A 22,948-nucleotide genomic window follows, 5' to 3' on the forward strand; every position below is an offset into this window, starting at 1 on the left:
AAAGCTATGGAGCCTGTAAGATGAGGGGAAATACGCTATTAACGTGTAAAATGTGTCGGGAGTGCTACCCATGTCATTTGAAACGGGGAAAACAGAGGCAGGGTGGGGGGGCGGGAGGGATTTTCCGGGTGAGGAACTCCTTAGGTTATAACCTATTGCAAAACAAAACAAAACAAAAAAAGGCATGATGCGTCCATCCATTTTGCATAATCAAAGCTTCCTCTGCACCGTTGGCATTGTTTTGCTGGACGAGAACTGTAGTTTCAGACAGAAAAAGGTATGATTTCCCCCCCCGCCAACCCCCCGCCACCCTCCCTCTGAGCCACGCCGGTGCGGGGGAAGGATGCAAACCGTTTCGCGGGATGCTGGAAGGGCTGGGAGCGAGGGCTGAGGGGGGAACGAACGCTCAGCGGTATAAAGGGAAATCTTCCCCTTGGAAAAGCTTCTTTCTCCCCAGCCAGAAGTCCAGGAGGTGACACGCAAAGTTAGAAGGCTCCTGTACTTTTTTACGACGCCCCCGTTTAGCATATAATGGACAAGAAAATGTCCAGACGTCAAAGAGCGGGGTCTGCATGGTGAAGCCGGGCGGCGGGGTCCGCGCGGGGTCCCGGTGGCTGCTGGGCTCCAAGTTTGCATTTCTGTCGTTGCGTACGACCCTCCCGCCCAGACAACCAGCGGGAACTTAATGAATGAAAATGTCACGTCCGTGCACAGGCAGAATCCTTCCCGTCTGGCGTGTGCGGTGCGAGCGTCGCGTTCCCCGCCGTGATGAATTGTTTCGACGTTGTGCGTTAAAGTTTCATTTCCAAACAACAGAGAGACTTGGGAGCGAGTGGTATTTAGTAACGATAAAATGTTCTGCTTGCGGAAATGCTTCTCGCAGGAGCTATTAAAAACGCGCTTAAAGGGGCTGAGAGTCGCGTATCTTGCAGTAAGAGGGATGGTGTCCCTTGCTGTGCTAAATTTTAAAATTAAGGTTATGATGCCATTTTAAATCTACTTTAATGTAGGTGTCATTAAGCATACTTTACAATACTGTTGTCAAAAGCTGACAACTTCGAGAATTCTGTTAGACGGATTGTTTTCATTAAATCTTCATTAGAAAAAAAAATAATTCCCATACATAGCAGGGGCTCACCGAGTAATTTGAGTTTACTCATTCTGACTAATGTTCCCCTTAAGGAGATTTCAGTGTATTATACTGCATTGTAGATAGGTCACGATATCATTCATTCAATAACAAAACACTGATGGCAATTCAACAACAAAAGCGCTAAATACATTCGGTCAAAGTCAATGCAGATGGTGCCAAAGAGAAGCACTATTGGATCAGGAATGGGAAGAATTCCTTTTAAGAAACGTAACATAAATGTTCTGCATTTGATCCAAGCAGTAACTTTTCAGTCAAGACTATTACTTTGCCTTGCAAATCAGGGGGAAAAAATCGTATCAATCTGTGTCATATACACTACTTTGTATATAACAATAACAGCGAAAACTTTCTTCCAAAGAAATTGTTCCTGGCGGTTTGCAGCATGGAGCAAAGAGATATTACGCAGAGATATTAAATCTGTGTCAGAAATGAGCAATGCACGTGGAAATCGAGTACCTATTTTTAATTCTCCATCTCGCTTTTGTCCGGAGGCTGAGACAATTTCACTTTGTTTTACTTCGGTGCCTTTCTGAGGGAAGGGGCCGAAGGGGAAAGACCACACGGAGGTGGGAGAGTGCGTTCGACCTGCGTCCAGCCGCTGGATTCTTGGGAACTTGGGCAAGTCTCCCGGCCTCTGCCCTGCCTTGCAAATGGAGCGATGGGAATGCCAACGGCGGCGCTCAGGGAATGGGGCTGGGAATGGGGCTCTTCGCTCCAGATAGGGCAAAACGCAAAGCGAGATGTTGTTGCAGGAGCGGGTTCTATGTTTCAGCTGTAAAATCGGACACATTGCGAATCCCCGGCTCCAAAACCAAATCTGCTTTCAAAAACTATTCCAGACAAATTTGCCGCTTACAAAAACTTCTGCCAGCAGCAAACAGCCATGGTCTGAGAGCGTTGTCCGGAGTGACTCCAAATCTCTCAGCATTCCCTTTGCTCCATCGATGCACAGCGGATGATGTTCCTTCAGAAGCCCAACGAGTACTTTTTGCCACAACTCTCACTTGCCCTTCTTGCTTATGAGTTGTCTACCGAGCTCGTGCAATTTTCTAATTTATCTGATATTATTTGGGAATTTCTTCGGTGCGTAACTCTTGGCTTGCAGATCTTTTGGGAATGGCGAATGTTTGCAAATGCGTACTGCGTTGCTTGGTTCAGTTGCGTGGTGCTCCTCGGTGAGATGATTGGTATAGCTAACGCGCGGAAAGTGAATTGCAAATTTCACAACCAAGTGTACTGTTTCATATCGGATTTCCATCACTATCTGAGCAGTCGGGTTTAAAATTCGCATCTTGTGAGTAGTCATACGAGCAACACATAAGCACTGACGTGCTCCCGCCAGGCACATGTGAGAGCCGGGCTAAAGAGCTTTCGGTTCCCTGTGAATATTCATGAAAAGTGTTTGGATTTCTTGCGGCTTGGGTAAAACGAATAGTCAGCATCATCCATTGCGCGCTGCATGGGCACTTCTCTCACGGTGTTTGCTACGTCCCCACGTTCTCCCTAACTCTCCCGTGTAAGTCCACAATGGCCTGTGGAAACTGCTTGTGCAGCCAAAATAAAAGGAAGAAAAAAAAAAAAGAAAGAAAAAAGACGACCAACATGGAAATTTCTAAATTTTCCCACATGGCAGCCTCTCCTGTTGTGCCTGTCTTGCACATTGCGGGGCGTGGAGAGAGCCAACAGGGAGGAGAACGTCAGCGCCGATGCAGGGAGCGCAGGCCAGAAAGCATCGAAAGAAGGTTAAAATAAGGGTGACCACTGGCAGAGGGGGGTCAGCCCCCCACACCGTGTACATTAGGAGACAGGGATTCACACAGCACGAACGTATACATTCACAAGTCCAATTTTAACAATGAATCTAGTGAATCTGGGTCGCTAACCTCAAGGTTTACGGTCTTACCAGACCCAGTCCAAGGCAAGCCCTGGAGCCGTTGCCCCCTGGTCCTTCCCCGTGCGGGTGCCACGTGGGTCTCGCTGCAGGACCAGGCAAGCAAGGGGTGATGTGGTTTAGCTTTTGTCGTGCAGGGGTCTGTCGACACGCCACGGAGGTATGGAAGAGCGGTGAAAATAACAGACAAGACGACAACTAGCTGACTAGCATCTGGTGCATGGTTTCAAAGCAGCGAAAATCACTTGGGTGAAGAATTTCTGTCAAGTGTTTTATCTCGGAGACAAAAAATAAAATCAGCTGTCAAAACACCGAGGTCTTTTGACTCAGAAAGAAATGAGGAGGAAAAGGTTACAAAGCAGGAATGTATTTGCCTTTTGAATTATTTTTGCAGCGTACGTATTTATGTCAAATAGGAGGAAACCTCAGGCCTCCTGCCGAGTGAGCTGTATTGTCCAACTACTTCCCACTTTCTGTAGAATAAGTCAGGTGTGTGCTGAAACAACAGGGCTGCTGTGGCTGCAGACAGCCAACCAGCAGTGTTATGCCCCCGTTAGATGGCCTTTTTTACCTTTTCGGTGATTTTTAAGTCCAATGATCCTCGATATCCTTATTTATTCTAAAAGGAGAAACGTGCCTCAATCGCGCGCGCCATCGAGCCGCACAGGGAGAGTCGCTATGGGCAATACATGTGCACTCATCTTCTCTCAGGGCACCCGTAACCCCAGATTAATATTGCTTGGGGAGAGAAAGAGAATGAGAAGAATGAGAGGAACTAAAATCAAAGCAAACACAGAGGGTCTTTGTAGGACAAAAATTCACTCGATACAGTCTGGAATGAAATTCCAACTTGAAACTCCCCCTGCATACCACTGAAACTCCCATTAGGTCTTCAAATACTTTTTGCTTCTTGATATAAAGCTGTCCTATTGCCCATAATTAACCCCCACCTCTGCTTGTGCCAAGTGGGATAATTTTATATGGACCACTTATAAAGCAGTTGTTCATTTTTAAAGGGAAAACACAGAAAAAGCCAAATCCCAGCCCTCTCTCCCCACATTGCTGGTTGCCCCTCTGGACCGTGCTTCAGTGCCTCTGATGCTTGGTTCCTACTGATAAGCCCTGCAGGGACACACAGCAACATCTTGGACCTGAAGCACCTTCTTCTAAGACCCCTGAAAGGTTGGAGGCGGCGACACAGTCGCTAGTGCACCTGGGCGGCTCCGCTGCTTATTTATCATCTGCTCCTATAACCCCACAGCAGGAGTGACCCGGTGGCTCTGAGGTCCTCAACAGTCTTTCAAAACTACTCCAGAGTGAATGCACAAGCTCTTTAGGTAACCCTTTGCAGCACATAACTGGACAAAACCTCATCGAAGCCTGCACCAGCCTGTCTTGCCCGCGGAACCCTTGGGGCTGATCCGCACCACAGCTCCCCATCGCAGGGAACTGGTAGATCCGCAAGCAATGGGGAAGGTGTCCTTCAGGGGAAAGGAGAAAAATATCAGACTAGCTGTAGATGTTAAGTGTCTCCAAAACACTGAAAGGCAGTTATAGCTAGGTCCCCAGACTGCGGACGTGATGGGCATAAGCAGCCAGGAGCTGTACCCCAGCCATCCCCAGGTACCCAGCAATTTTGTCTGACTTCAGTGTTCCTCCTGCTCTGCGTGCCCCTGCATTGTCCTAAACCAACCACCACCAGAAGGGTTTTGAAGACCAGAGGAGACAAAAGAGCATTTGTCCCATTTCCCCACTTCTCCTTCAGTGGATCAGAGATCAGAGTGGGACTGAAGTTTCTGATTAAGCCCAAAGTGGTTCATCTGTCCAAGGTCGCCATCCCGGCAGGAGCCCTCTGGACGGCACTGTCCTTGTGTACCCGCTGAGGTGCGGTACCAAAGAAGGGACAAGATAACACTGCCTGCCTTAAAGAAGCGTTGCAGAAAACATTCCATATACTTGGCTGTATTTCACTTGCGGGCAAGCTATTTTCCACCTCAGCAGAGTGGTACTCCTTACTGACAACCATTAGTTATTTGCAAATTTAGATAGGCCTTATAATCGTCAGGCTCCTGAGTGAATAAATAATGTTTCAGGGCAGTAACTTGAAATAAGTCAAACTAGGAATGCTGAGAGGACCAGGAGTATGGTCCCTTTGGGACACACTCCCTACCACTTCTAATTAATATCTGGTACTTAAAGCGTCACAGCCCGTGGGTAAATCAAAGTCAGAGGAAACAAAGGAATGCGAAATCCTTCTGGAGACTAGTGTCCCTCTCCATCCACAGGAGCGGGTGTGCTCCTCAGCGCTGCTGCCAAACAGACCGACTCTCCGACCTCAGTCAGGAGCATCTGTTTTGGGGGGGGACAGTCCAAGGGACCCACCAGCCGGGATGCCCCAGGGTTGGTGTCACCCCTTGTTCTCCCGTTGCCTTCCCCTTTCCCACCCAGCCGCCCCCTCCCGCACCTTCCCTGGCCCTCGGGGGAGTCCGTTCAGCTCTCAAAACCTTCAGGAAGCTGTGCTCGGGTTTTGGCTGGCGGAGGGAGCCCAGCTGGGAACCAACAAGCACCACAGCTGGTGCAAGAAAAGCAAGGAGAAGGACATAGCCAGGAGAGAGGAACAATCACAGCCCTGGCACGGCACATTTTCTAGCTAAACACCCCTAAATTCCTCTGTCCTAACGTCCCGGTGAGACCGCTGCAGAAACAGCCTGCAGATAACCCCATCTCGACCACAGCAACACGTTGCAGAGCCCAAGTGTTATAAAAGGACTGAAAGGCAAAAAAGGACAACAGCTTGTATTCCCTCAGTGGCCTTCGATCGTCGGGGCCCATCTCCTTATTGATGAGCAGTTTTTAAGCTTATATCTTGAATTCCAGAGCTGCTCATGTGCTGATAGGGCAAGAATTGATTCAGCCGTGAAAAAACAGTCCTTGCAGAGCAGGTGTAAGGAGGACCGCTGTGATTTGGCAAAGTTTACTGATCCAGGCAATAAGAGTTTCAGAAAGCAAGCCTGAGCGGCAAACATCAATGCAACTAGGACATCTTTCAATTCCTTCAACAAAGCGTGTGCACTTCAAGGCACAGGGAGCAACAATCCAAGCAGGGAACAAAGGAAGCTTGTTTGAAACCACAGCATTTTATTAACTGGAGGATCTGCACATGAAAAGTCCCCTGACGTTTGAGAACCCATGCTAATGAAGCATCAGGGTACCGCCTAAACTGCTGACAAATTCCCCCTCTTCCTTTGCTTCCATATAACACGTTGGTCTTGCTGCCACTCTGCTCTTTGAAAGCTCTGCTGCTCCCCTAGTTATTAATCTCCTGAAATGCGCATTCTCCCATCTTGCAAGAAAGCATCCCAGGGCACACTGTCCGGTTGCGAAATATCCCAAGAAGTCCACCACAAAATCTTTTTTGGTAGAGTTTAATTAAGGCGATCCAGTAATTCGTGTGCAGCTGATTTGGAAGGATTTTGTCACAGGTAAACAAGCTTTGAAAAAAAATAAAATTGCTTTTATCTCTTCTTGCTTTCTGTTTTAGTCATATTTCAAGTGGATTAGTATAATCTTTCCTCGGCCAAACTCCACAGCCAGTCTATTCCATCATTGTTCTAATTTTACAAAAAAGAAAATGACTGAAAGCAATTAATTAAAAAATCTCTTCAGAGATGCCTATGCGGATGCGCTTGTTCACTAAGAACTCACAAAATAACTCTGCATTTTAAAACAATTTATGCGGTGCGTTAAGCGTGAAGAGGATGTCTTTGTTAGGTGCGCCCGCCTTCAGACGGGTCCCTACGTGAATACGCTGGTCGCGTAGGGATCTCTGCACTGACTCGGCTCAGTCGGAGAGGATCCCCCTTTTAAACCAGGTTGGAGTTTCCAGGCGGGTTTCTTTCTTCTTTTTTCCTATGTGACGAAGAAGTTGATTGATTTCAAGCGAGGAGTCTTTCTCTGCTGGGACCTGGGCTGTCAAAAGCCATCACGGAACTTGCAAAATTCTGTCGTGACACCAGAGGCTCTAACTCAGCTCCGGAATCAAAAGAGTTGAGGGAAAATTCCCAGTAATTGACAGCAGAAGTTTTCTTAGCAACGATATTCTGCCAGAGCGAAACATTATTTTCTGCACACACAGGCACCCGCACGGGGGACAATAACAACACAAACTCTATTGACGCGAGTGAATTTATCGCCAGCAAGAAGACCTCAGCGCGTTCACACTAAAACCTTGGACTATTGATAGACTCTTAATATTGATCAAAAAGGCAAATTCCCATTTTGTAGTTTCTTTGATTTCTTAAGAACCAAATAAAAACGCTAAATTTCCTCGAATCCAGGGTGAGGGAGAAGGAAGTCAGGACTCTCGATCTCGATGCCCTTCCTTAATAAAACTCAAGCACAGCTGTGTCGTGAATGCACAGGAGTGCTGGCATCCAGCGCAAGGTGCAGAGGTTCTCCTGGCAGAGCAGGAAGAAGTTTCCTCCGCAGAGATGTTCCTGCTCCGTGCTGAGCGTCCATCTAGTCTGCAGACACGCTTCCCAGGCAACTTAAATATAGCTGGAGAGGTTCCTAGAAGATTTCACGTACTCCACCTCTTCTTTGAGCAAGAAATCCTGGACAAAGGGATTTCTCCAGCCCTCTTTGTTTCTAAGATCGCTTACACCCTCTTCAGCCTCCGTTAAAACATGCTGTTTGTCTAACTCTTTGCTCTTTCTACTCTCCATTCTCTTGTCTCTATTTAAAAAGCCTCACGTGTCACAGGCTGCTGGTCACCAGCCAGATATCCAGATGGTACTTATGTACCACATTGATAGGTGCCTTAGAAATAGCAGGGAGAGAGAGAAAAATTATCACTGGAAGACTTCAGATGCTCCTTTTGATAAACGGCAATTGTAGATCTAATTAGCCGGTTCCCTCCGTTGGAGAAGCCGGGGAAGCAACAACAGTTGCAGTCCCACAGAGCAAACCCGGGAGGACACATCTCTCGCTGTCAGGCTTTAGCTTTCCGCCCAGAGCAGCGTCGGGCTGATGGTCCATCTCTCCATCCCTCTTCTTCGAAAGACACCAGGTTTTTGCCTGGGTTTGAAGGTTCCTGTCAGTGCCCAGCACCACACTGCCTCAGCACCACTACACTGGGTCAACTACTTCTGCACAGGCAACCGGTTTCTAGAAGAAAGAACAAACACTCTTCACCTTAATTGTCTGCGTATCCCTCCGGCAATAATCAGGCTAATTGCCTCAGTAAGGCCAGTAATTTGGCTCTAAATCAACCACCAAAATGATTTAAGCATAAATGCATGAGTTGCCTTACAACTCCAAGACCCATTCGTTAGGCCTTAATTACATCTCAGAAATGCCGTTTCTTTTCTCTCTTCCATTTGCCAAGGAGAAAGGTAGAAGGATGAGGTGTCGGGAACATCTGGGTGAGCAGGGGGCTGAGCCCACCCTGAACGCAAGGACAGGGAAGACGGGTCTCCTTCCCCGTTGCTGAAACGCGTCGAGAAGTCTGACCCCGGGATCTCCAAGTTACATCGTGTCTGGGGATCCCACCACCCCGCGCGTGGCCTCCCACGGAGGGCACAAAACCACAGAGAATCTGCCAAGAAGGGAACCATTGCCTGAACCTGCCGCAGCTGCACGTTTGACTTACACCTTAAAGCATGAGAGAACAGACCCTTTAAAAAGCTATCCTTTAGCTCGCTCAATAAAACCGATACATGCTCTCTTTACCTACAGAAATTTCTAGACTTTTTTTTTTTTAAATCCTATTAAGCAATCGGTGCGTATCTTGTGGCAAATATTTTAGCATGATAACGGACTCCCAACAGCTTCATTTTAGCAATCGGCGCTGGAGGGGACAGGGAGTTACGATCCTCAGAGCCAGCGGTGCTGCGCGGGACTCTGCCCAGACCAAGGGACACGGACACGGCGCGGATGGGAAAGGCCTGAAATCCCACCTCCACCAACGGACATGCGACAGAGCCAGCTCTTGAAGATGAGGCCTTTGATCGGTCTTTCAGAGGACTGGGTCTTTTCAAATAGTGTTTTGGGCCGTTTCAACTATTTCTATAAGCGCAGATCTCGGGCAGAGCCCTGGCTGGGCTCAGTGGGACATGCCTGTCCCATCAGTTGGCATGAGCTGTTCCTGCTTGCCGTGACCCTCCGTGCCACGGGGCCTTTCCGTGACCCACAGCAGGAGCAAAAGCTCCCATGGATGCACAGCAAGAGTCTCTGGGGCCTTGAATTAAAACCCACCACACTTACAGAGCGTAGGGACCCCGAGGGCTAGGGAGGAGGCGAGTGAGGTGGCCAAGGGTCTGCGTTTTCCACCTGCCTTGGTCCTGCTGAGGTGCCCAAGTCTCTTATTGGAGCCAAAGCTTTTTTTTTAAGCGGTCCCAGTTCATTGCCTCCCCTCCTAGAAAAATCTCTACATGTCTCTAATCATTTTCACTGTCAATCTCTGCACTCTTTTTATATCCATTAAAGACTTTATGAGATAGGATGACCAGAAATGAAAAAAGATTCTGAGGATAGAGCATGCAATTGATTTATGTTAATGGCATTGTAATAATATTTTCAGTGTTTGATTTCTTTTTCATTCTGTACACAGCTAAACCGTTGATTACTTTTCTATTCCTCTCTCCTTTATTGAACAGCCACTTACATTGGGCTCCACCAATTTATTCTCAGGTCTGTCTCCCAAGCAGTTAAAATATAATTAATTTAAAATCCACCAACACACGAGAAGCTGAGGTGATTCTTTCCAATCAATCTTACTAGGATTCATCAATGAGTTTCACCAGCTGTCATGCTGCTCATACGTTTGTCTTCGTAAAGCTCCTCTGACTTCACTAGCTTTGACACATTTAACAACTGTTAATGCTAAAAAAAACCCCAACCCTATAATTTCTACTGAGCCACACCATAAGCCTTAGAAGTCCCCCAGATGTGCATGAATAAATATCATAGTCACCTGTGACAGCATCCGTAATGATTTTCGCAGTTCTTTAGACTGATAACTTTCATCTCTTGTGCGTATGTCGGAGCCAGGTGCGCCAAGACGTGTTAGGAGTTTATAAGGGCAATCAGAGAATAACTGTTATTGCTAAATTTTGCCCTCATAATATATTCTGCCTTGAAAACTACGTTAGGTGTCAAATTGCCTTGCCCTAAAGGGATTAGAAGATGAAAAGTATCACCCAGTGAAGGAGGGGAAAAAAACCTTGACTGTTTTTATGATGGAGTTCGATAACCCAACAGAAGGGATGATAGAGCGCGGTGCCAACGGTAGCCAGAGACCGAGTATAAAGACCTGTTTGTCAACTAAAGATGAACAAACTGTTCTGGACAAAAACCAGCCTGATTCTTGTCTCAAAGTTGATACAAAATCAAATGCAAGTATTTCATCAGAGGTATGACAAAGCCACCCGCTTTTCTTCTCTTCATTACGAGGTGGCTGTGCACTGCCGTATTTTGGCGGGTGGGAAACAGAAGTACGTCATCACAAATTCGGGACCTGCTGAAAGCTGGAAACGCCAACAGCGACAACACTTTTTCTTCAAAGGGTTGCCAAAATTAAGGGCTAGATTTTCAAAGGAGCTTGGCATCAAGAGTGCCTTCAGACTTCCCCGGGGCACAGGGCCCCAAGAGCAGGGGCACCGCGCTCTCGTTTTCAGCCTGTCCCTCGGGAACAAGGAGCAGGCGGTCGTGCCTTTCTCACGGGTCAGAAAGCAGGCGGGAGGCGGGCAAGGGACTTCAAGGTGGCAAATGGCCACATAAACCTGTTTTGTGACAGCAGCGCCTAATATCAAAAGTCTCTAGTTTTTGGGATGAAGCACTGGCGTTGTTGGCTGCTTCAAGCAAGAGCAAGTCCCCGACATGAGATCCGAACGCGTGCGTATTTTGTTCCTGAGACCAAATAGCTAGCGTACAGCGATGTTTGTGTACCCTCCTGCATGACACGTAACACAAAGTAGTTACTGAACTAATAAGCATGATTTTATCTAATTGGCATATTTATTATTGATGTGTGTGACACGGCAGCCAATTAAAGCCTCGGGTTGCGCCAGGTGGAAGACAAACACATAGCCATAAAGACCAATTAAATGCATTTAGTCATCGCGCATGAATGCAACACTTGGAAAAGGCGTTGGGCGGCGCGGTGGGGATTGCCCGAGCCGTGGGAGGAGAGGCAGCACCCCCCTTCTCCCACCCCATGGATGCGCCAGTGGGCTTTGGAGTGGTACATGGGAGAGGCACCAAGGAGGGTCCTGCATGGAGGGGAACCTGCTGGGAAAATGAGCTCAGCAGAGCTCACACCACATGGTGACCCCTGGGCAGTCCCCAGGCTGGGTTTCGGCAGGACTGCGGTCCCTGCTGCAGCCAGAGCCCTCCCACAGCCTCACCCAGGCACTTCTCGCTCCGTTTTGTGCCCCCCTGAGCAGGACTGGCTGTGCGCGCGTCCTGGGCTGCGTCCCCGGCAGCGTGGGCAGCAGGGCGAGGGGGGGATTCTGCCCCTCTGCTCCGCTCTGTGAGACCCCCCTGCAGTGCTGCCTCCAGCGCTGGGGCACCAACAGCAGGACGTGGAGCTGTTGGAGCGGGGCCAGAGGAGGCCCCGGAGATGCTGGGAGGGCTGGAGCCCCTCTGCTGTGGGGACAGGCTGAGAGAGCTGGGGGGGTTCAGCCTGGAGAAGAGAAGGCTCCGGGGAGACCTTCCAGCCCCTTCCAGTCCCTGAAGGGGACTACAACAAAGCTGGGGAGGGACTCTGGAGCAGGGAGTGGAGCGATAGGACGAGGGGGAATGGTTTTAAACTGAAAGAGGGGAGATTTAGATGAGATATCAGGAAGAAATTCTTTGGTGTGAGGGCGGTGAGCCCCTGGCCCAGGTTGCCCAGAGAAGCTGTGGCTGCCCCATCCCTGGAGGGGTTCAAGGCCAGGTTGGACGGGGCTTGGAGCAACCTGGGCTGGTGGGAGGTGTCCCTGCCCAGGGCAGGGGGTGGCACTGGGTGGGCTTTAAGGTCCCTTCAACCCAAACTGTTCTATGATCCTATGACTGCAAACCAACTGCAGTCTGACAGCTCTGAGTACACCTTCCGCAGAAGAAATGAAACCCCAAGCGTGTGCACATTTGCTGTGTGAGTTCTGCGCCTCAACATATGTATTTGCAGTGTCTCAGAGGGGCAGGGCAGCAGTTAGCTGGCCACTTTTTGCCCTACCATTGGCGTTATCCTGCCGGCCACTCCGCCGACATGGTGATGTGCAGCAAGCGAAACCGCGCCAGCTCCGTGAAAATGGAAACCTCCGCCCACCTTTCCTCTGGCAGGTCACCCCGCAGGGCCAAACATGTTGACCGGGTGTAGCCCACCAGCGCGCTGAGCGACGCGCCGGCGTCGCGTCTCGTACAGGGAATTTTGCACAGACCCCAAGCGACTAAACACGGCTTCTCTGGGGCTGCTTCGCTTTCCTGGAGGACATTATTTGTATTTCTAAACGGTTTGGTGGGAGCAGCAGGGAGGGATGAAAGATCGGGACAGTAGCTGCTGCAAACGAACTGCCGTACGGCGGGTACCGAGTGATTATTTTGCAGCTATCCGAGGCTGGCTGGGCGATAACTGATATCCTGGGGCGGAGAGAAGCGGGGCTGGGGAAGTGAAAGGTGGAGGGGTAATTAGAAATCGTACCGTTTTCTAGCTCTTTCTCCCTGGGTTGTTTTTTATCCGGGTGGGGGAGGGCTGTATTTACAGCATCGCGGGCACCGGACCATCAGCTCTTCTTTCAAAGAGCTTGTTGCCCGCCGTTAAATTGCACCGTATAATATCATAAATCCGGAAGAACGGCGTTTTCATTCATGAGCTTTCATAGTAACTGCAGAAACAAATCTTCCCTCTCTGAAGCGGTATCTGCCTTTCAGATTCTCAGGCACGCATTTCCCAGGGTAGTATTTTTTTTTTTTTCCCCCATTCCTTCTTACGTGTTATTTTATACGTTATATTTCTGGCTTTCACATGCGCATGGCTGGGAAACATCGCTTATCCAGACAGAGTTCCTTTTCCTCTCTAACTCATCTTTTTCATCTATAACTTATTTTATTTCCAGACATGAAAAAACACTTACAAATTATATCTGACAGCATCCCCCCAGCTCCTGAGATTTCAGACGTGTCTTGCTCCGTGGTATCTTTTCTGCTAAATCGTGTGAATAGGACAGAACGTGGGTTGGAAAAGCAGCATTTTATCGTAAATTAACCCTGATTTCTTCATTGAGGTTCTAGCGATATTGCCAAATTACTTCACCTTCTGCTGACTCCTGATCGTCTTTACTATCCATCCTCACAGTTAAAAAATCGAACAAACAGGCTATTATGCGCGAAAAGTAGTTTTTAACGCAAGAAAATGAAACATAAAAAACAAATGCTGAAACGAATAAACTTCAGCAAATGCAAAGCTGCAGCTGCCATCCTTATCCTCAAGAGCGGCAGCAGCATCGCACCTAAAAATGAAAATCCTCAAATGCAATCGATGTTCCGTGATTGTACGGTGCCAGGTCCTTAAGGTACCAGCCCATAGCAAGGACTCAGTAAAGGGTTAGTGTTTCGACTGGAAAGGTGTGGGAAGAGGGATGGTGTTTTCTTATTTTAAAGGAGATGAGCAAAGGCACAGAAAAATCACGTATGTTGCCCAAAAACACACAGGAAGCCTAAAATAAAGTTAGCAGTCAGTCCCCGAAATCCCAGCACAACGGCTAAACCCCAGTTAGTGTCTCCTGCTCCTACATTCATGGAATCGCGCCCATTTTTGCCGTATTCCCCAGAGTCAGGGCACCTGGTACGAGAGCTGCGGCCTCAGTAAGACGCGATCCTGTCTTCAAAGCCAGCCAGGGACGCTCTTCCAAGGAAGACACAAGAAATTCCTTAATTGGCAAATGCAGGATAATCTGCCAATGAAGGTCTTACCCTGACAGAGATTACCTTTAAGCCTTGAAGCATGAACTTCTACGGCTCTTCCAAAATCTAATCTATGAGCGCTAAATATTATTACTCAAAGCATTCACGTTACCCATAGCACGTCCACTCCATCTCAGGAATCGCACTCCCACACCGATGCATCCCGTTACCTTTTTAATTAGCACAATGTTTTTGTGATGGACGTTAGCGGATCATATGAGACTTGTGAGTTAATGAGTACCACTAGGTTAACGAAGGAGGAGAATGGAGAGGAGCACGGCATATTTTTGACCAGTCCCAGTATTCAGCAAGCGAAATTTTCGATGAAGGTAAATAAAGCTGAAATGCTGCCAGACTTGTTTCTCCGGATTTCTGAATGGCTTCCCCTTCGCCGACGCGGTGCCAAGTTTCGAATGTGCTTTGTGCCAAACTTCATACAAACAAATGTGCAGAAAATTCATTTCAAAGCCTGACTTACGCTCCTACGAGCAAAGACCAAACGCGAAGGGAGCATGTTTGAGCGTTAAGGCTGTGGCTGCTCTTTCTGTGATCCCTTAAACGAGGGAGAGAAACAGTAAAGCCAGATTTACTTTCAGCTCGTCACAGCTAAGCCCTAGATTTTGCGTAATCAGATACCAAACACACCTAAAACTCTTAACCAGCTTTTTTTTTTTTTTTTCCCAAGGACACAAAGCAAAGTGGAGCTTTGGAGTAGGAGGGAAGGAAAACTTCATTGTGTCTTTATAGGAACTCTTTAAACTCCCTTTTCAAGGTTTATTTTCCCATTACAGCTCTCAGAAACTCATATAATGCTCCAGTTGAGATCAGCAGAATCAGGCACCCGAAGGAAACCTGTGATGAGAAACCCACGTGGAAAAATGTTATTTTTATACGCGTATTTCTAAAGTTACTATCAAATTAGTGGGATCTAAAACTTGTTGTTGTCGTTTCCTTGAGCACCCAAAGACACCGAGAAGCCCAAAGCCTTCAGTGCTGAGCGCTGGGGGCAAACACACGCAGGGGGTCTCTGGCCACAGGAGCAGCTCCTCAGATGGCGTCACCCCGCTCCTCCCCATCACCTCCTGGGGAGAGCTGAGGCTGGCCAGGAAGCTGCAGCCAATTAGAGGCAATTAACACAGCTGGAAATCCATCCCAGGCAGCTATTAGCAAGATGCTCAGGGGAAGGGAGGGGAACACGAGTCCAGACTCTCTGTTTTTCACTTTTTTGAGCGGCTACTCAACAGAGAAATGTCAGTGGGAGACCCCCCTCCCCTTCCTCTCCCGTGTGCCAAGGGAAAACGCCCCAGGATGCAGGTCATCCACTCCCCCCCTACGTGTCTCTACCGCTCTCCAGCTACCTCCAAATATCCCAGACCATCCTTTGCCCTCTCTGCTGCCCCCCAAGGTCTCTCCAGGAGAAGACTTCCTCCATCCCAAGCCCAGGCCCCCACGGAGCTCACCGGGCAAGGAAGGGGAAGGGCATGGCCAAGATGATGACGGTGCTTTCTCTTAGGTACCTCATCAGAGACGTACCTCGAAGGGACTAGGTATAAATTAAAAGTGGCCTTTGACCCTGCCTGCTTCTGATGAGCTGATGAAAGGGGTTATAAAGCAAGGACCGAGGCAGGACAGGGGTGTTTCAGGGCCACCCCGTCCAAGGGGAGGCCAGCTCTCCTCCCAGCCTGGCTCCACAGACCTCCGGGAGTGCAGCACTTCCCAAACCTCCGCTCGTCCGCTCCCGAGCTCCAGACTGAGCTGCGTGTGGGTCATTTACCCAAATGGCAGCTGCAGCTTGAAGGAAGGCAGCTTGGCTTTTCAGCTTTGCGCTTGCATTCACGGACATTTAGCTTTTTTACAAAGAGGTGGTGGGTTTAGGTCAGCTGGGGATCAGCCTGGGCTCCTTCCTCCCCTGCAGCAAAGCTCTGGTTGCAGTGAACTTGTGGGTGGGCTGAAGGCGGCCCCAGCAGAGGGGTGCCAAAGGCAGTTGCAACTGCCCCGCAAGATACACAGAACTCTCCAAAAATTGTTTTTTTGGGTTTTTTGTAAAGGTCAAAGACGGTGCAATCCCCTTCCTCACAGGCAGCAACCTGAGTGCTCCTTCAGCCCCTTGCTATGCCGCCCTTTAAAAACAACAAACCACCCAGGCAAAGCCCCAAGCAGCTTTTTCCAGCTTCTCCCCCACTGTTGGGCATCGGGGCAGGGCAATCCCACTGCCACTGGCAGCCGGCTGGGCTTCTCCCCGCCACGCCGGGCTGGCCACCACTCACACCCCGGCTTTGCCTTCAATCCCAGGCGAGGAGCAATCAGTGCACGGCACTAATCGCTTCTGCGCTAACCAGCTCTATGTGATTTTGCCATAGTAATTACTCTGCAGTCCAGCAGATAGGGACTTTGGGGTAGCGCAAGCCATACACCTACCGCTGGGCGATGCTGGTCATCGCTCCAGCACAGCTGGACCAGTCCTCTGCCAGCTCCTGCTTGGCCCCGCTCAGCTGTAATTCACTTTTGCGCGCACTTTTCCACACTGTCGTGTCAGGCAGAGGCACAGGTAAACAGAGACCACTTAGGTAAAATTATCCTTCTCCCCTTCCGTCCCATTTTCCCTCCCTTCCGTCCTTCCCCTGACCACAGCGAGCAGCTGATCTTCTGCAGCACATGCCCCACGAAGGCGGGTAGACATTTATCGCGCCACTCAAGATAAGAAAAGGCTTTTGATCTCTCAGAACAATTTGCCTCGCCAGCTGCTAGCCACCCGAGTCCTCTCCAGCTAAGACCCTCTGGTATCTAAGTGTCTAAAGAGCACTGTGCACTTAAAGCCTCTTCTTCTGCTCTCGTTAATTCTCTCTAGATGGCAGTGGAATATGCAAATATTTGCAGCCCCTTGAAACTTGTGCTCCAGAGAGCTTTCCTCCAAAGCGGCCGAGAAGGTGTAAAAGCACAACAAAAGCCCACGGGGGAAGCAAGTGTAAGCACCAAAACATCTTGTAGGCGGCACGGGGGCTGCGTGTTGATGGAGGCGATGGGTCTGGGAGGGTAAATCTTTTAAATTTTGCCTCCTGTTTTTGGGCCGGCAGCCTTTCATGGCCAGGCGGCTCCAGGAGGCCGACCAGCCGGCAACACCAGCCACAGCACAAAGCCAGGCCCTGGCACCGAGGCCGTCCACGTAAGGATAATTGCAAATACAGAATAGCCAAAAAATGGAGAGCTGACGGCATGAAAATGTCAGCTCAGAATTCAGTGGCGGGGGGGGGGAAGTGTAAATCACTCATTTTTAAGGAGACGACTAGTCTCACTAAGAAGTACATTTAGAGTAAAATTATCTGAACCAGGGCAGAGAAAGGTCAGTTAATCCTTTTACTCGGAGTTATTCCCCAGGATGTATTTTTTCTTGTTCCGTGTGAGCCTTTTTATGACGGGGGTCCTAATCTTCAGCGCAATTAAGAATCATTGAATTTTCATTTTCACAGTCGCTTCGATCTCATCTGGCTGGGGGAAAGGCAGTTGCCAGCCCCACTTCTTCACAGTTTTAATTTTTCCATCGGCTTTACGGAAGCTATCAATTTACCGGCTGGCTTTTGTCATCGTCCAAAAACATCATCCCGGTAACGTTGTTATCTTCCAGCCGTATTCCACAGATATCATGAAACTGGTTTATACTGATATCTTACTTAGCATCTGGCTGACAGGACAATTGCAAGGAAATATTGCCAGAGATATAAGGCCGTTATAAGATAAATAATGAGCTTTAGAGCTTAACAGGTTGCTTTCTTTAGAAGGGATCACGGTAATGTTCCTGCGCGCAAAATAGCCACTTGCCATACAAAGGCTGAGGTGGAAAACATCCCTTAATGCACGAAATAAATCCTAGAGAGTGGCTGAACAACAGCTTAATCCCGAGATGAAGTTTTTCATGGGCTTCTTGAATTATCTAATTTTCCAGAAGTGAGTGACTGCTTCTGGGAGTGTACGATAGCTAATAACGCATTCTGGAGTCATTAAGGTTTATCATGTAAATCTCTATTCGAGTGCTTTTAAAATGCATATTACTTTCTTGATAAACTCTGATGGCTCCTTAGGAGCCGTTAATACGAATTAGGGTGCATACCATACATAGTAGAAAGCCTTATGAAAAGTGCTTATTCCACATGCAGGGTAATCAGCTTTTAAATTATATTAAATACTGCAGCTGTGATGTTTTCTCCCCCTGTCTCAGGGATCAGATGGCTTTTATAAAAATATTTTGTACTGAATTTCATGTCCTCAGTTAAAAGCCCAGGTCTGATTTGTGCAAGGAGGAGGTGAGAAGTTGGGGACTGAGGGGGAGACGAGCTCCTTTCATTTGTACCAGTTAAAAATCCCCAGATATTGCTCTTATAAACAAATTCTATAATCTAAAACGCGTGTTGCTTTTCATCAGAATCTCCCTGCGTACACGTGGAGCGGAGTTTCTTGCTTGTTATTTTTACCTCTCAGTTTGGAGTCTTTTTCCGAACATAGCCCAGCTATTTTTTGAGCTCGCTGGGGCAAATTTATTTCCTTATAGGCACAGAGGGCTCTGGTGTTGATTTACCGCACCGTAACACTACTGCAAACATCATCCCCGTCTGGAAAACCCTACCCTGATCCAGATGAAGTGAATAGGATGAGAGAGAGAGAAAAGTTGCACTGACTTCAGCTGGAGCGGGGTCAAATCACAGCATCTCACCGTGGTCTCCTCTGGGCTGGTCCAAGGCAAAATGAGGTTTCAAGCCAGGCGAGAGAGAGGGACCTGGAAACGAGGTGGTTGCTGGGGGAATGGTGTAAACACTGCCTCGGCTGTCATTACAGATGGCTCCTTGAAAGGGGATCTCTGGCTTGAAATAGGGGCTGAGAGAAATCTGAGTAAAAGCCCCAGGATCTGCCCCACGCTGGATAAAGCGACCTTGTCATCGCCGCGAGTGGTGCATGATCCTCACAGACGGGTTGTCACAGGTCAAGGGAGGATGGCTTCACGTGCGTATTGTGACAAGTAGTAAGACTGAACAAAAACTGCCTTCCCCCGGGGAAAAGACCTGAGGATGGGTCCACATTTCCCTTTTTCTAACAGAAGGATCCCCAGAGCTCTCCATGAGGCATCCTTGCAGCTTCACCCCACTGCTCCCAAGTCAAGTGAAGAAGACAAACAGCCCTGCCCTGGCAATACCTATTTGGAAACCTTCTCAGGTGCTTGCAAAATATGCCTGGGATCAAAGTAGCCATGAGGAGAGGACGGGAGGGGAACGTGGAGAGCAGCTGTAGGCATTTAGCAGGAGAGCTGTAAGCTGCACTCATCTACCCTACGTGGTCAGCTAAATTAACCTCATAGAGTCTGCAAAACCAGGGAGAAGACTCCTTCTCTCTGGCAAATGCTGCTTTCTGTTCATCAGATACATGTTTTTGCTAGCTTTCGTAGTGTCACAACGTGGTACCAATTATGCATTTGAAGACAACCTGCTGGCAAAAAGCGGTTAGCTTTCCGTACCATCATTTTGCTCACTAGAAGATTGCAACAGGCGGCAACACACTACGGCAAAGAGGGTTTGTTTACGCGTTAAACCTGCAGGTATCTGTCTACAAAGTTCGTTATTTATCAGCAATTCAGCTTTCTGCTGCTTCTTCTGGCGGTGAGCACATCCTCTATACACGTATATATCTTCTTGGCAGATTGAGACGGGTAGGATTTGGAGAGAAATGCTGATTTTTCAAAACAACCTCAAGCAAAACCTTAGGCGAACGCCTCGCATCACGTCCACTTTCTGTCATTTGCGTTTTTGAGCCCCATCTCCATCATTATCACATTACGCCTGAAAGCTTGTGGTTTTAGGCTTTGGCGAGACCTGTTGAAAGCAACATAATTGAAACGTGTTAAAGCCTTTTTCAATGGCTCCTTTGTCTCACATGATCCATGACGAAATTTCTGAAGGAGCGTTTTCCTTCCCTGCGGCTCTTCCCTCAATTATTTTTTTTTACCCTATAATGAACCTACTTTCTCTGAGTCCAAACTTTCCCCTTTTCATGCCCTTTGCACAGAAGAAGTTTGGTTTTACTATGGCAACCACGCGTCAAAGGTAGGATCCTTCCAGGCTTCTGTGTTTTTCTCTCTTTCCTTTGAGCAAAGGTTGAAATGTACGTGTCAGCGAGGCTTGTAAAATCCAGTTCCTACAGATGTCGGTCTGAGCTGTTTCTTTATTTGTGAGGAGCATCGGACAGAGAGGCAGATGCGGCGTCAGATTAGCTCTGCTTGTCTGGCAGGTGCGGGGTAGACGGCTTTGGATGCGCTCCAGGCGCCCGGACACCAAACAGAACGGCTGTCACAATAACGTTGCACTTTTATTGTACGGCAAGCCGCGCGGCAGCGCCGGGCTCCTCATCGCTTCTCGCAGGGTGAGGAGCAGCGCTACGAAAGATTATAGTACGGTTGGGAGGTATAGAGAAGGTGATAATTTATACGATAATGTCCGATGGTAATGTATGGTGTATTCGTTCCCACAAATGCCGAGACACTCTCAGAGCGTATCACTTTCTGCACAATTTTAGTCTCTACACAATTACACACTAAGGCCTTCAGTTGCCAGGACGTGTTGACATTTCTTTTTTTTTGTTAAACTGAGCAAGCATTCGAGTTGTATTCTATTAATCCAGGCCTAGGAGGTGGTTTTGGCATCGGATGCTCCTGTTGCTGCCATATCCAATGCCTCCAGTCCTTGGCTCCGTGCCTGGGCTTGACGCGGAGCGGACAGCAGGGCTGTGCGAGACAGACAGTTGTAGGCAAACAGATTGGGGTGCCATAAAATTAACACCTAAGTGTCGGGCAGAGCGTGAAAGCTAAAAATACCCGCCGTGCGCCTACAGCCAAATTTGGTGCTTGCATTAAACAGGCTTTTTCTGTCGCTCCTCACGCCGGTTCCAGGCCATCTCCTCCCAGCAGCTGGTCCGGCAGCGCTCAGCCACTGCCCCGACAGTTTTGGGGTGGTCGCTGATGCCCCGTCTCATGGTCCTCTCTCAGTGGAGGTGGCAGCTGAGCAGCAGGGCTCCAAAGCTGGTTTCACAAGTGCGAGAGCACTGATAGTCGCTTTTCCAGCACTTCCCCACCTTGCTTTCTACACCTCCCCCGGTAGATCAATAACAGACCGAAAACACTCAAGCCCCCGGTTTCACACAACTCCAAGAGGGCACGAGCACTGGGAGCGCCGGAGAGAGCAACAGAGGGAAAATTACCCTGCGAAACATCTAAGACGCTTACCATTTAATACATGCAATTCTCCTGCAGAGACTCACAACTGTGTCTAATGGGCTGTGCTCTCCCAAGAACATTTTCTTCGAAGTGTTTACAAAATGGATCTGGTAACTGTGGAGGGGCAGAGACAGGTACATCCCGGCCGTGCCGGCGCTCAACCGCAGCAGAGGCGCAAGCGACGTGCAAATTCAAACTCCAAACCTGCACAGCCACCAGGCAGAAGCTCAGTTTCATACGGAGAGGCGGCGTGCTCCAAAAGCAACGCGGCAGGGAGGCGTTCTGTTTCCTTTCTCTGTAGCACTGCTGTGCTTTTCATTGGAAATTATTGAGAGGTGGAGTTAAATTTACAAGCTGCAAGGACGTAGGAAAAGTTGATGATAGCCATGGGCTCAATCTATAGGGATTGATCCTGCCAGTGATTGAGCTGTCTCCCATTAAAGAGCTGACGGCAATGCTGGCTGCTCGATTTACCCTTCCAGGGCCAGGATTTTCTACCCAAACCTCCTCTCTGCCCTCTCCAGGACCATCAGAAAATCTGTTCATATCGCTAAAGACTTAATTTCCTTGATTACCATAGCAATCCAACACACTAATCAAGCAGGTGCAGAAATTTCTCGAGCAGACGGTCACGGTGACCGCAATGTCCCAGGGGGATTTTCGGTGAGACTATGAAGCCAAAGAGGTTTTCCCTCTCGGTTTCAGAGCTCCCAGAAATGATGTCAAGACATTGAAAAATTATCCCGACAGTCTCACTGGACCTGCTGGTCACAACGGTGCCTGGCAGCCTGCACTGCTTTTCCTGCGTGGGGGAGCTTTGTTTCCACACAAATGCAGGTTGCTGCAATAGTCCCCGAAGGGACGCTCTCTGGGGAGGACAAAGCGCTGTCACGAGATCGCACACACAGCTCTCCTCCACCTCTGATCCCTCCAGCCTGCCTTCCCATCCCCCAAAAGGCTGGTCTCGTCAATCCACCTGAGATCCTTCAACCTCTCTGACCCATTACCAATCAGTCAAATAATTAAGAGGTTTCCCCTCAAGCTAAAAATCCAAAGTTTAGCCATTATTTTAATCAAAACACCAAAACAGATCTCCCGTAGCCTGTTAAGGCTTCCCTGAGGTTTCAAGGGACCTCGTTTCAAGCTGTCGCTCATCAGAGTTGTATTTAACCAGCTCCAAAGGAGCGTGTCCTCCAGCAGCAGCTCCACCAGGGGCACCAGTGTCACCCCCCTTGACCCACACAGGCGGTGGTGGGGCTGGCAGAGGGCCACAGCCCCCACCAGGACCAGAGCTCAGGCCTCTGTCTGAGTTTCCAATCACACAATTACTCCCTGGTACCAGGGGATGAACTGCAGCGTCAGGGAGGAAGGCAGGCTGAAGTCGTAGAATCATAGAATCATTTAGGCTGGAAAAGACCCTTGGGATCATCGAGTCCAACCATCAGCTCACTGCGTTTTGGCCAAGAACACGCGTCTCCTGCTGTGGGAATCAGGCAGGATGGCCTCTGGAGGTTCACTGCAGGCCCCTCTTTTGTAGCAATCGGCACAGGGAAATCATGAAAATCAGATCACAGAGGGACAAGACCTGAGTAAAAGCCCGTGAAGAACTGGGACCAAGCGTCATTCTGAGAAACCCACCACTGAGACTAGCACGGGGTGGCTCCAGCCTCAGCAATCTCAGCTGAAACGTGACGGAAGGCTGGTGCACGAG

General features: G+C 48.9%; 1 protein-coding gene across 6 annotated transcripts in view; it reads left to right on the forward strand.

The window, feature by feature from the left end:
- Window positions 1–22,948, forward strand: part of LOC134517374 (calcium-activated potassium channel subunit beta-2) — a 159,680-nt gene that overhangs the window by 51,085 nt on the left and 85,647 nt on the right. Inside the window, exon 1 of one of the 6 annotated variants that reach the window (XM_063338798.1) lies at window positions 198–277. The exons of the other annotated variants lie outside the window; for them this stretch is intronic. The gene's annotated coding sequence lies outside the window, so the exon portion shown is untranslated. Of the gene's footprint in view, window positions 1–197; window positions 278–22,948 lie in introns of those variants that run through there. 6 annotated transcript variants of the gene reach the window in all.

The sequence above is a fragment of the Chroicocephalus ridibundus genome, chromosome 6 (assembly GCF_963924245.1).
Source record: "Chroicocephalus ridibundus chromosome 6, bChrRid1.1, whole genome shotgun sequence".
Taxonomy (NCBI): Eukaryota; Metazoa; Chordata; class Aves; order Charadriiformes; family Laridae; genus Chroicocephalus; species Chroicocephalus ridibundus.